Source organism: Suricata suricatta, chromosome 15 (genome assembly GCF_006229205.1).
Source record: "Suricata suricatta isolate VVHF042 chromosome 15, meerkat_22Aug2017_6uvM2_HiC, whole genome shotgun sequence".
NCBI lineage: Eukaryota > Metazoa > Chordata > Mammalia > Carnivora > Herpestidae > Suricata > Suricata suricatta.
In genome coordinates this window covers 67,011,987-67,026,221 of record NC_043714.1, presented here as the reverse complement: position 1 = coordinate 67,026,221, position 14,235 = coordinate 67,011,987, and the positions used below count along the sequence as shown (strand labels likewise).

The 14,235-nt window shown below is 36.6% G+C and overlaps 1 long non-coding RNA gene across 1 annotated transcript in view; it reads left to right on the top strand.

The window, feature by feature from the left end:
• LOC115279395 overlaps positions 1-14,235 on the top strand; it is an 89,331-nt gene that overhangs the window by 62,225 nt on the left and 12,871 nt on the right. Inside the window, exons 2-3 of the long non-coding RNA XR_003903406.1 lie at positions 5,652-5,765; positions 13,363-13,442. This is a non-coding gene — a long non-coding RNA (uncharacterized LOC115279395). The remainder of the gene's footprint in view (positions 1-5,651; positions 5,766-13,362; positions 13,443-14,235) is intronic.

Here is a 14,235-nt window from a genome sequence, read left to right as displayed (position 1 = left end):
ACTATGAGATCATGACCTGAGCCAATGCCAGTTGCTTAACCAGCTGAGCCACCCAGGCGCCCCTAATTCCACTTTTACTATATTGTTGATTTCAGTTTGCTAATATTTCCTTGATGATTTTTGCACCATTTTTATTGAGGGTATGGCCTATAGTGATTTTTTTGTATTCTTTGTCTAGTTTTGATATCAGAGTTATGCTGGTGTTGTAGAATGATTTGGAAGCTTTCCTTCCTTTTCTATTTCTGGAATAGTTTGAGCAGAATAGGTATTAGCTCTCTTTTAGACATTTGTTAGAATGTGCCAATGAATCTATCCAGTCTTATACTTATGTTTGTTTGGAGTATTGTTGTTTTTAAAAATTTTTTTCCTAGTGTTTTTGAGAGAGAGAAAAAGAGGGAGAGGGAGACACAGAAGCAGAAGCAGGCTCCGGACTCTGAGCTATCAGCATAGAACCTGAAGTGGGGGGTCAAATTCACAGACCTTAAATCGTGACCTGAACCAAAGTCAGACGCTTAATCTAATGAGCCATCCAGGTGCCCCTTGGAGTTTTAAATTACTGATTCAATTTCCTAAGTAGTAATCCATTTGTTCAGATTTTCTATTTCTTCCTGATTCAGTTTTGGAATATTATAGGTTTCTAGGAATTTATTCATTTATTCTAGGTTGTCCAATTTGTTGGCACATAATTTTTTGTAGAAGTTTCTTATAATCCTGTGTATTTCTGTGGTGTCAGTTTTCCTTCTCTTTATTTTTGATTTGAGCCCTCTCCTTATCTTGATGAGTCTAGCTAAAGGTTTATTAATTTTGTTGACCAGCTCTTGGCTTCATAATATGTATGTATATACATTATATATATGTGTGTGTATATTATATATATATGTACACACAAAGATAATTTACAACTATATAGAAACTTTATAGATATCACCTCTATAGAAATAGACTGGATAAAGTCTCTATTTCATTTATTTCCACTCCAATCTTCATTATTTCCTTATTTCCACTAACTTTGGGGTTTGTTCTTTTTCTAGTTCCTTTAGAAGTAAATGTAAACTTGGGGGGGATTTTTATTATTTCTTATTGCTATAACTTCACTCTTAGAACAGCTTTTGCCGCATCTCAAGGATTTGGGATAATTGTGTTTTTATTTCATTCTTTTGTCCTAGATATTTTTTTAATTTCTTCTTTGTTTTTTGTTGTTGTTGTTGTTGTTGCTGACCTATTTGTTTTAGTAGCATGTTGTTTAGACCCCACCTGTTTTTTTTCTTATAATTAATTTCTAGTTTCATACCATTGTTTTCAAAAAAGATGCTTATATGGTTTTCATCTTTTTAAGTTTATTGAGACTTGTTTTGTGGCCTTACATGTGTACTATACTAAGGAATATTTCATGTGGACCTGAAAAGAATTTGTATTCTGCTGTTTGGGGATGGAATGTTCTGTATATATCTATTAAGTCTGTCTGTTCTAATGTGTCACTCAAAGCCACTGTTTATTGATTTTCTGTCTGGGTGATCTATTTGTTGACATATGTGGAGTGTTAAAGGGAGAAATCGTCAGTAATACAATCATAGTAGGGACTTTATGTCTGTCAATATTTGCTTTATGTATTTAGGTGCTTCTATGTTGGGTGCATAGAATTATAATTGTTATATCCTTTTATTGGATTGATCCCTTTATCATTATGTGATACCATACTTTGTCTTTTGTTACAGTCTTTGTTTTAAAGTCATTTTGTCTGCTAAAAGTATCACTACCCTCACTTTTTTTTTTCCATTTCCAATCTCTTCAGTTTTAGTCTATATGTGTCTTTAAGTCTGAAGTGAGTCTCTTTTTTTTTATGCTTTTTAAAAGTTTTGATAGAGGCAGTGCGAGCATAGGAGGGTCAGAGAGAGAGGGAGATACAAAATCTGAAGCAGGCTCCAGGCTGTCAGCACGGAGCCCAATGCAGGGCTTGAACCCACAAACTGTGAGATCATGACCTGAGGTGAAGCTGGACACTTAACCGACTGAACCACCCAGGCGCCCCTGAAGTGAGTCTCTTAAAGGCAGCATATAGATGGCTTTTGTTTTATCCAGTCACCTCTTTTGACTGTAGCATTCAGTCAATTAAAGTAATTATTGATAGGTGTGTACTTATTGCAATTTTCTTAATTGTTTTCTGGATTATTTTCATAGTTCCTTTCTTCATTTCTTGCTCTTTTCCCTTGTGATTGATGACCTTTCTTTAGTGTTATGCTTGGAGTTCTTTTTATTTATTTATTTATTTTTGTGTCTCTTATAGGTTTTTGGTTTGTGGTTACCATGAGTTTCATATATAATATCCTAAATCTATAGCAGTCTATATTAAGTTGATGGTCACTTAAATTCTAAGACATTCTAAATGTTTTTCCGGTCCCACTCCACATTATGTATATAATGCTGTATTTTACATCTTTTTATTTTGGAAGTCCTTAAATTTTTAGTTATAATTGATTTTACTACTTTTGTCTTTTAATCTTCATATTGCCTTTAAAGTGATTGATCTACTGCCTTTATTCCTTTCATATTTTTCTTCTAGTTATAACCTTCCTTTTCTGTTTGAAGAAATCCCTTTAACATCTCTTATAAGGTCAGTCTAGGGGTGGTAAACTCCTTTAACTTTTTTTCTGAGAAACTCTATTTCTATTCTGAGTAATAACCTTACCAAGAAAAGCATTCTTGGTTGTAGGTTTTTTCCTTTTAGTACATTGAATATATCACTCTACTCTGTTATGGCCTGCAAAATTTGTGTTGAAAAATCAGGCAATAGCCTTATGGGGTTTGCTTTAGCATGTAACTCATTAGTTTTCTCTTAATGTTTTTAAGATTCTTTAACGTTTGACATTTTAATTATTATGTTTCTTGGTGTGGATCTCCTTTAGTTCTTGTTGTTTGGGGTTCTCTGGACTTTCTGGACTTGGATATTTATTTCATTCTCCAATTAGGGGTGTTTTTCATTTACTATTTCTTCAAATAAGTTTCCTCCCCTTTCTCTCTAGCTTTTACTTCTGAAACCCCAGTAATGCAAATGTTACTACACCTGATATTGTCCCAGAGATCCCTTAATCATCATTTTTAAAAATTCTTTTTTTCTTTTTGGTGTCCAGCTTGGGTGCTTTCTAATAGCCTGTGTTCAGATCACTGATCCAGTCTTCTGCACCCTCTAATCTTCTAGTGCAGATTTTACTTCACTGAGTGTGTTCTTCAGTTCTTTTTTATATTTTCTGTTTCTTTCTTGAAGTTCTCATGGAGTTAATTCTTCTGTCTGAGCATCTTTATGACCATTACTTGTAACTCTTTATCGGGTAGATTGCTTTTCTCCATTTTGTTTAGTTCTTTTTCTGGAGTTTTGCCTTGTTTTTCATTTGGAGTAAATTCTTTCTCCTCCTTTTGTTTGACTTTCTGTGTTTCTACAGATTAGATAGAAGAGCTACTTCTCCTAGCTTTTTGGGAATGGCCTTGTATATGAACATCCCCTGAATAGACGGTATGTCCTGGTGGCTTTGGCTGGCTGGAGCTGTAGCAAGCATGGGCTGGGGGTCTCGAGGTGTTCCATGCAGGTGTCTCCCCAGGGGATGGCAGGAACTGAAGCAGGCTAATGCCTGCTAATCAGCAGAGTTCTCCACACATGAGGAACCCTACCAAGGTGGCTGGAGCCAAGGTGGGCACAGGCTAGAAGATCTCAGGGAACTTCACACAGGGGGTGCCTTGGAGAGTCATCTGCACTTGAAGCAGACATTGGCCTGGCATTCAGTGGGGTGTTTTGCACCTATGTCGCCTTAGCAAGACAGAGCTATAATAGGTGCTGTCTGGGGGTGTCCTGGTTCCACTCCTATGGGGCTGTCTTGTTGGGATGGAGGGAAAGAGCAAATTTTGTTTTAAAATTATGGACTTGAATTATGGCTTCACTTCTCAGCTGTCTCACTTGGGGCAATTTCCAGAGACCCTTGGGGTCTTAATTTTCTAATTAGCAAAAAAAGGTTTCTAATATCTACCTTTTAGGTGTGTTGTGAGGTTGAATAAGCTAGAGAATCTGGTAAAATTTCCAATCATTAAGAAATGATCATCACTCCATAAAATCAAACTTGTAGAGACAATAGCCAGTTAGCTTGTTATTGAGAAACTGTAGTCAATATAAAGGTAGACACATGCGTTACTATAGCTTGACAGAAGACTTTTCTGTGGAAGTGTGATTCCACATGTTATGTGCATGGTGGGTGCTTGATGGTAGCTTCTTTGTCTACGGAAGGTGGGTGTATAATTTCCAGAGACTGTGATGCCTCTATGATTTCCTTGCTATCCTCTAACCATTGCATGAGCATCTTTGGCTAATATTCTGCTTGATGTGTTTCCTTCATTATTTACAATATTGGGCTACCTCTGGGCTAGGGGTAAGGCTAATGTCAGCTCCTAGTTTTGCATGAACAGTTCTGCTGACAGAGGGTAGAAGGAAGAAAACAGATGCAGGGAAGAGAAATTTCAATGCGCTTGCCAAATCCCTGTTCATAAACTTTCTCAATGAGGAAAAGCTCTCTAAAGCCACACTTACATTTTCTTTCTTTTTCAAAATTGAATCTGACACTTACTCTTTATCACATTACCCTCTCCGAATGATCTTCAAACGCTTGGAGCCACTCACGGCTTGCCATAGCTAACATACGTACCCTAATCCCCTCCTTTCTGGGGAGTTTTTCTTAGATGTGCATGATGAATGTGGAGAGATTTGCTAGCAGGTGAGGTGAGGATCATCCCCAGGCTCTGTGGGGGATGGTGTGGCAAACAAAGGCAGTGAATCTAGGATTCACTGCTTTGCTTGTGCATTGAGGACAGGGAACAGGACCAACAGGGGCCATTCAACACAGTATTTCCAGCATGTGGCCTAGAGAAGGTGTTCAGAAAATATTTGCCAATCTAAAGATGAGCTTTGCCTGGGAAACCTGCTAGGCTATTTGCTTATTGTCAATAATCTAATAAGATGCTATGCCTTCAAAGAGTTTGTAAATCTCATCTCTCCTCCCCAGTTAAGTAATATCATTTTTAGGGTTCCTACTGCCCCACAGAAATAGGAGATGGGAGACTAATTTTGAATACAGACTGAGCTGGGTTCAAGCTGTCTAAAAAGTCAGTTTATTAATATAAAATACCAGGGATACGGGAGGCCAAGAACAGACTACTAATTCTTGGGGTGGGGTGGGGGTCTCCTAGCAACCCTACAGCTTCTTCTGGGAAGCCACCCCTTTTCTTGATCACCCCTTCATGGCTTGCTGCTCAGGTTAAGTTGGTACTGTTGGGAGAGTAATGACTGTGAAAATAAGTTAACGTAAATTGAACACTGTTTAACATACATTTAGACATACATTCCTTAATTCCCTTCACTTCTTTTGCCCCCTACTCCCTGTGTCTCAGATGCAGGCTCCCCTTATACAGATATCTACCCCATTGCCCCTGTTGCTAACTTAGATTTCCCTGTAATTTACTCCTCCTGGGCTTGGCCCAGAGCAGTGTTCTAATGCACAAGTTTCCAGTGCAAGGGCCTAAGCACAAAGGGTTGCCAGTGGGTGATATGATTGTTCCTGGGACACAGATAAGTACTCACTTATCGTTTCCACCCATGTTTATTTTCTTCACAGAGGGTTAAGGAAGATCCAGCCAGCTTCTCACACCACTGCACTTCCCTCTTCATCACCTTGGCTTTGCTCTTCCCAGAATGGAACTGTTTAAGTCCCTGACCTACCCCAAAGCAGGTAATATTCAAAGCAGTCAATCCAAAGAGCTATTTTTAGAAGTCTGCCGGGAGATAACACAGGGGATAAAGCAGATTCCAGGAATACTATGATGAGACTCAGCTTTGGGGTTAGGAGGAGGGAGAGATTGGGGCACGGACATGGGACTCCAGCCCATCCTTCCTCCTCTTATTTTAGAGAGAGCAGGAGCAGGAGCAGAGGAGAGGAGAGGAAAGAGAGAGAGAAAGAATCTTAAACAGACCTCATGCTCGGTGTGGAGACTGACATGGGCTCAATTTCACCACCCTGGGATCATAACCTGAGCTGAAATCAAGAGTTGGATGCTCAACTCAATGAGCCACCCAGGTGCCGTTCCCCATCCTTCTTCCTTCTATGCAGTTTCATTCCTAAGGCAAAACAATCTCAGGGGACTTGAGGGCAGGATGGTGATGGGAGTTAATTCTAGGAGGTAAAATAGGTAGAGAAACATGAACATCAGCAGCCAGAAATCTATCCCATGTCAATAGGAAGAGAGGGAAGACTTGATCACACTTCCTCAATGTTCCGGCTGAGTCCAGGCTGCTGGGAGACTAAGAACCTCGACAACAGTAACAGTTAACATAGTGAACCACTGTAAACACTGTTTAGTTTAATAAACTCTTGTATGCATATACACAAAAGAAACACTATTCTTACTCTATGTACTAGTAAGGAAACTGGACCTAGGAGCAGTTAAAGAAGTTGAGATTCTGTAGTTGGGAAGTGGTAGCATCTAATGTGAACCTAAGTAGTCTGGCTCTGGAGATCCTCTGCCACCCTTACAACCTACATTCCAGGACTCTTGCTTTAGGTTTTTAAAAAAAGTGTATGCACATACAAACTTGCACAATTAAAATATAAACTCTTTTTATTTTTTAAAAAGGATTCACATACATTCCTCATTTAATATTTTGGGAGCAATGGTGGGGGCTGAGTTATTCTATGTCTCTGCCACTTACTTTGTAACAGATTTGTTGAGATCTACTTCATTTTCCATAAAACTTAACCTTTTAAAGGATATGTCTCAGCGCACCTGGGTGGCTCAGTAGGTTAAGCATCTGCCTTCAGGTCAGGTCGTGATCTCATGGTTTGTGGGTTTGAGCCTTGCATTGGGCTCTGTGCTGGCAGCTCAGAATCTGGAGCCTGTTTCAGTTTCTGTGACTCCTCTCTCTCTCTCTCTCTCTCTCTCTCTCTCTCTCTCAAAAATGAATAAAGGTTAAAAAAATTTAAAAATATATATTTATGCTTTTCGATACATTCACAGGGTTGTGCAATACTCCCTAATTTTTAAACATTTTCATCCTTCCAGAAGAATCCCATTATCATTAGCATTTATCCTATTGCCTCTTTTCCCCAGAATCTGGTAATCACGAATCTACTTCCTGTTTCTACTGAAATGCCTATTCTGGGCATATCATATAAATGGGCTCATACAACATGTGACCTTTTGTAACTAGTTTCTTCACCTAGCATGTTTCAAGGTTCATCCTAGTTGTGGCAGGTGCCAATACTTCTGTTTGAATAATATACCATTGTATGGATACAACATAATTTGTTCATCAATCATCTACCATTTTAGTTTCTACCTCTTGGCTACTATGAATAATGCTATAATGAACATTCATTTGAAAGTTTTTATGCAGACATTGTGTTTTCATTTTGGGTTATTTGCCTAGGAGTACAATTGCTGGGTCATATAGAAACTCTATTTTAACTTTGTAAGAAATTGCCAGACGGTTTTCACCAGCTACTGCCTGATTTTTTGTTTGCACCAACATGTACAAATGTTCTGTTTGTACAAACTTTGTTTGTTCTATCTCCTTGTCAACAGGTGTTCTTTTCTGTTTTTAAGAATTTTTAGTGAGTATAACATGGTATTTCATTGTGCTTTTGATTTGAATTTTCCTAATGAATAATGTTGTTAACCTTCTTTTCATGCACTTATTGGTCATTTGTAGATCTGCTCCAGATAAATGTCTATTCAAATTCTTTGCCAATTTCCCCCTTTTTTATTTTTTTAATTTTATTTGAGAGAGAGAGAAGCAGAGAGAATTCCAAGCAGGCTCAGCACTGTCCGTGCAGTGACTCATGCAGGACACATACTCACAAACCATGAGATCATGACCTGAGCTGAAATCAAAAGTCAGATGCTCAACCAACCGAGCCACACAGGCACCACATAAATAACACTCCAATAAACATGGGGGTGCATCTATCATTTTCAATTTGTGTTTTCCTTTTCTTTGGGTAAATACCCAGTAGTGGAATTACTGGATCATGGGGTAATTTTAATTTTTTGTGGAACTTCCATACTGTTTTTCCACAGTGGGGGTTACCAATTAACATTATCAACAGTGTTTGAGGTTCTCTTTCCTCCAAATCTTTGCCAGTACTTGTTATTTCTTGTCATTTTGATAATAGAGTAAGGAGATATCTCATTATGTATATGGTTTTGATTTGCATTTCCTGATTATTAGTGATGTTGAACATCTTTTCATGTGTCTATTTGCCATCTGTAGGTCTTTTCTGGAAAAATGTCTAATTGATTCTCTGCTCATTTTTTAAATCTGTGCATGTCATATAAATTATATTTTGGCTATTAGTTTCTTATCAGATAATTTGAAAATATATTCTCCCTGTATTGTTGGTTTCCTTTGCAAAAACTTCCTTTTGGTGTAGTTCCAATAGTTTATTTTTGATTTTTCTTGCCTGAGGACATGTAGCCTTAAGTATATTGCTAAGGCAAATTTCCAGAGATTACTACTTAAGTTTTCTTTTAGGGGTTTTATAGTTTCACATTTCACAGTTAAGTCTTTAATACATTTTTATTTTATTTTTGTGTATGATATAAGAGTGGTCCAGTTTTCCCAATGCCATTTATTGAAAAGATAGTCTTTTTCAGATTGTATATTCTTGCCTCCTTTGTTGGATATTAATTGACCATATAAGCATGGTTTTATTTCTGGTATCTCCATCCTGTTCTATTAATTTATGTGTTTATTATGTGCCAGTGCCATACTGTTTTGATTATTAATAGCTTTACAGTATCTCATGAAATCTGGGCTTGTGATGCCTCCAGCTTTGTTCTTCCTTCTCAAGATTGATTTGGCTATTTGAATAATTTTGTGGTTCCATAGAAGGTTTAGGATCTGTTCTAGTTCTGTGAAAAATGCTATTGGTATTTTGATAGGAATTGCATTGAAAATGTAAATTGCTGTGGCACCTGGGTGGCTCAGATCATGATCTCATGGTGTGTATATTTAAGCCCCACATCGGGTTCTCTGCTTTCAGCACAGAGCCCACATTGTATATTCTGTCCCGCTCTCTCTCTGGCCCCCAACCTCACTTAAAGTCACTGTCTCAAAATAAATACTAAAAAAAAAAAAAAAAAAAAAGAAAATGTAAATTACTTTGGGTAGGATAAACATTTTAACGTTATTAATTCTTCTGATTCATGAACATGGTATGCCTTCCCACTTGTTTTCTCGTCTTCAATTTTGCATCAGAGTACAGGTCTTCCACCTCCTTGGTTAAATTTATTCATAAATACTTCATTCTCTCTGGTGCAACAGTAAATGAGATTATTTAAAAATTTCTTTTTCTGTAGTTATCTGTTCTATTTCAATACACTTATATCTGTATATTAATTCTGTGTCCTGCAACTTAACTGAGTTCATTTCTTCATTCTAGTAGTTTTTTGGTGGAGTCTTTAGGGTTTTGTGTATATAGTCACAGGTCATATGCAAATAGTGTCAGTTTTACTTATCAATTTTGAGGTGTTTTCCTTTCCCTGAATGACTGCTGTGGTGAGCACTTCCAGTACTATAATGTTATATAAAAGTGGCAAGAGTGAATATATTGGTCTTTTTCTGATTTTAGAGGAAAGCTTTCAGTTTTTCACCATTGAGGATGAGGTTGTCTGTGGGTTTTCATTTATGGCCTTTATTATGTTGACGTATATTCCCTCTAAACTCATTTTGTAGGCAGTTTTTATCATGAACTGATGTCGTATTTTGTCAATCATGTGGTGTTCATTCTTCCTTTTGTTAATTTGTCACATTGATTTGTGAATATTAAATCACCTGTACATCCCTGAGATAAGTCCCATTTGATTGTGTTAAATGACCCTTTTAATATATTTTTGGCTTCTGTTTGCTAATATTTTGAGAACTTTTGCATCCATGTTCATCAGGGATATTGGTCTATAGTCTTTTTTTCTTTTTGGTAGTGTCTTTAGTTTCAGTATAAAGGTAATATTGGTGTTGTAGAATGAATTTGGAAGGTTTCTTTCCTCTATTTTTGGAATAGTTTGAGAATAGGTATTAACTGTTTTTTAAAGGTTAGAATGTACCTGTTCATACATCCAGTCCTTGACTTTTGTTTGTTGGGGGTCTTTTAATTACTAATCAGTTTCCTTAGTAGTAATTGGTCTGTTCAGATTTTCCATTTCTTCCTGATTCAGGTTGAGAAGATTTATATTTCCAGGAATTTACCCATTTCCTTTAGGTTGTCTCATTTGTTGGGATATAATTTTTCAATATATTCTTTAATAATTCTTTTTGTTTCTGTGTTGCCTATTTCATTTTTTAAAATTAAAAAAATATTTAAATTCAAGTTAGTTAACATACAGTGTAGTGTTTGGTTTCAGGAGTAGAACTCAGTGATTCATCACTTACATTTAACACCTAGTGCTCATTCCAACAAGTGCTCTCCTTAATGCCCATCACCCATTTAGCCCATCCTCCCATTAAACACCCCAATAGCAACCCTTGTTTGTTCTCTGTATTTCAGAGATCATGGTTTGTCTCTCTGTTTTTATCTTATTTTTGCTTCCTTCCCTACATTCGTCTGTTGTGATTGTTAAATTCCACATATGAGTGAAAACATATATTTGTCTTTCTGACTTATTCACTTAGCATAATACACTCTAGTTCCATCCACTTTCTATTGTTTGCACTTTCTATTATTGCAAATGACAAGATTTTATTCTTTTTGACCTTCAAGTAGTATTCCATTGTGTTTGTGTACACACACACACACACCGCATCTTCTTTAGCCTATCATCATTGGACATTTGGGCTCTTTCCATAATTTGGCTATTGTTGATAATCTGCTATAAACCTTAGGGTGCATGAGCCTCTTCAAATCAGGATTTCATATCCCTAGATAAATACCTAGTAGTGCAATTGCTAAGTTATAGGGTAGTCCTTTTAAAAAAAATTTTAAGGAAACTCCATACTGTTTTCCAGAATGGCTGCACCAGTTTGCATTCCCTCCAACAGTACAATTGGCTCCTTTGCCAACATCTTGCTCTGCATACTTGCCAACATCTGTTGCTTCCTGAGTTGTTCACTTTAGTCATTCTGACACATGTGAGGTGGTATCTCATTGTGGTTTTGATTTGTATTTCTCTCATGATGTTAGCATCTTTTCATGTGTCTGTTAGCCATCTGGATGTCTTCATTGGAAAAGTGTTCATGTCTTCTGGCCATTTCTTCACTGGATTTTTTTTTGTTTGTTTTTCGGGTGTTGAGTTTAATAAGTTCTTTATAGATTTTGGATACTATCCCTCTAGCAGGTATGTCATTTGCAAATATCTTCTCCCATTCCATAGGTTGTCTTTTAGTTTTGTTACTTTGTTTCCTTTGCTGTGCACAAGCTTATTATATTAATGAGGTCCTGCTAGTTCATTTCTGCTTTTATTTCCCTTGCCTCTGGAGACATGTATAGTAAGAGGTCGCTGCCCGTTTTCTCCTCTAGGATTTTTATGGTCTCCTGCCTCACAGTTAGATCTTACAACATACAGAAAAAAAAAATAAATTCAAAACAGATTAAAGATTAAGTGGTCCTGTTTCATTCTTTTGCATGTTGCTGTCCAGTTTTCCCAGCACTATTCACTGAAGAGAATTTTTCCATTGGATACTCTTTCCTGCTTTGTCAAAGATTATTTGGCCATACATTTTTAGGTCCATTTTTGAGTACTATATTGTGGTCTTTTTATCTGTTTTCTGTGTTTATACCTGTACCATACTGTTTTGATGATTACAGCTTTGTAATACAGCTTACAGTCCAGAATTGAGATGCCTCAGCTTTGGTTTTCTTTTTCAACATTACTTTGACTATTCCATGTCTTTTATGGTTCCATAAGAACTTTAGGACTGTTTGCTCTAGCTCTGTGAAGAATGCTCATGTTATTTTGATGGGGATTGTATTGAAGGTATAGATTGCTTCAGGTAGTATTGAAATTTTAATATTTTTCTATTTCTTTGTGTCTTCTTCAATTTCTTTCATAAAATTTCTATAAGTTTTCAGCACACAGCTGTTTTACCTCTTTGGTGAATTCATGTATCAGGTCTAGCAGTTTTTTGATGGACTCTTTTAGATTTTTCATGTAGATTATTAAGTCATCTGTGAAGACTGAAAATTTGACTTTTTTTTGCCAATTTGTTTGCCTTTTACTTCTTTTTGTGGTCTGACTGCTGAGGGTAGGATTTCCAGTACTATATTGAATAACAGTGGTGAGAGTGGACATCCCTCTTGTGTCCCTGACCTGAGGAGGAAAGATCTTAGTTTTTCCTCATCGAGGATGAGATTAGCTGTGGGCCTTTCATGTATGGGGTACATTCCTTCTCTTCCTTATTACTTCTATTCCTTCTATTTTCTATTCTCAAGTTCATTTATTTTCATTCTGGTCTTTATATTAGCTGTGGGATTTATTTTTTTTTTCTAGTTCCTTTAGGAGTTTGGTTAGATGGAGATTTTCTTGTTTCTTGAAGTAGGCCTCTAAGTGATTAACCTCCTACCTTTACCATATGATTGCTTTTACTAGTGAAAATTTTTCTTTTATATTTTTCTTACCTCCAGTTATGGCCTTTTTATTCTACTTAAAAAAAAAAGTTAAAGGGAATTTTTGAGTCTTTGCCTATTTTCAAAATGGTTCTCAGAGAGGAAAGAAAATGCTAATTTAGAGTTCTTTACAGATTTTGGATACAAGTGCGTTAGCAGATATGATTTCTAATAATATTTTCCCATTCTATGGGTTGTAGTTTTATTTTCTGGATGTCTACTTTGACACACAATATATATACATATATATGTTTTTACTTTCGATGGAGTCTTTCCCCCCCATTTCTGGTGCTTTTGGTGTCATGTAGAAGAAACCATTGCTTCATCCAAGGTCATGAATTTTTTCCAAGAGTTTACAGTTTTTGTCATTTAAATGTAAGCCTATTATCCATGTGAGTTAATTTTTGTGTATGGTGTGGAGTGCAGATAGGCCTAGCTCTATCCTTTTGCATGAAGATACCCAGTTGTCCCAGCATGGTGTTGAAAGTCCACCAGTTAATTTTTTAAATCACAGTACCATATTTATTATTTTATAACTATGGCACTTAGCCTGAGCCTATTTTTTCTACTTAAGTTCGTCTTTTCTTCCCTCAATGAAAACCAGAAATTTTGTTTTATTTACCACTATATTCACTGTGCCAAGGAGAGTGCCAGGCATCATTATATAGTCAATAAACATTTAATATCTGAGCTTTGACATTAAGTGGGGCAGTTAATATGCATTTCTTCCCAGGTGCCTTTTGGGTCTTCTACACTGTGACTCCTCACTGACTGGCATCTCAGAAGGCAGATGTTAGAACGTAGAAGGCTCAGGTAATGATCTCATGGTTTGTGGGTTCAAGCCCTGTATCAGGCTCTGTGCTATGTCTCCCTCTCTCTACCCCTCCCCTGCTTGTGCTCTCTCAAAAATACACTTTAAAAAATTATTTAAAACAGTAGCAAGTTCTGCATTATCAGATATTAGGATTTCCTCATATAGGATCCTGCCCTTAATCTTCTGCTAACTATACTCATCAGTTACTTCTTAAAAACAGCAACAAAGTTAAGATGTGGGGTACAGCATGTTGACAACAATTAATACTAGTGTATATTTGCAAGTTAAAGATGAATCTTAAAAGCTCTCATCACAAGAAAAATTTTTGTGTTACTATGTAAGGTGACAAATGTTTACTTCTTATGATCATTTTGCAATGCATGAAATATGGAGTCATTATATTATGCACCTAAAATGTAACATTAGGTTAATTTTAAAATATGCATTAAAGATGTTTTCTACCATGTTTGCAGCAAAAAGAATGAGTGCAATAAAACTATACCTTAATTGGTTCATGTGCTTTTGAGGTCTTCAACCAGGGCCTGTATTTTTGGGTTGTCTCAAGGATGCCAAGAGTATTTTTGTTGTGGAATATTAGTGCAGCAAACAAGCACATGAACCAAATTTTAGGTCTTGGCTCTGCCTTTTACAATTATGACTTGGCCAGTGTTGCCTTTATTTACTCATCTGGCAAATGGGACAAAAATGGTCTCTGCATAGGATAATTTTAAAACCTAAAATATTGTCTTACAGCCTCTTCAACAGGTGGTGTTGGGAGAGCTGGACAGCAAC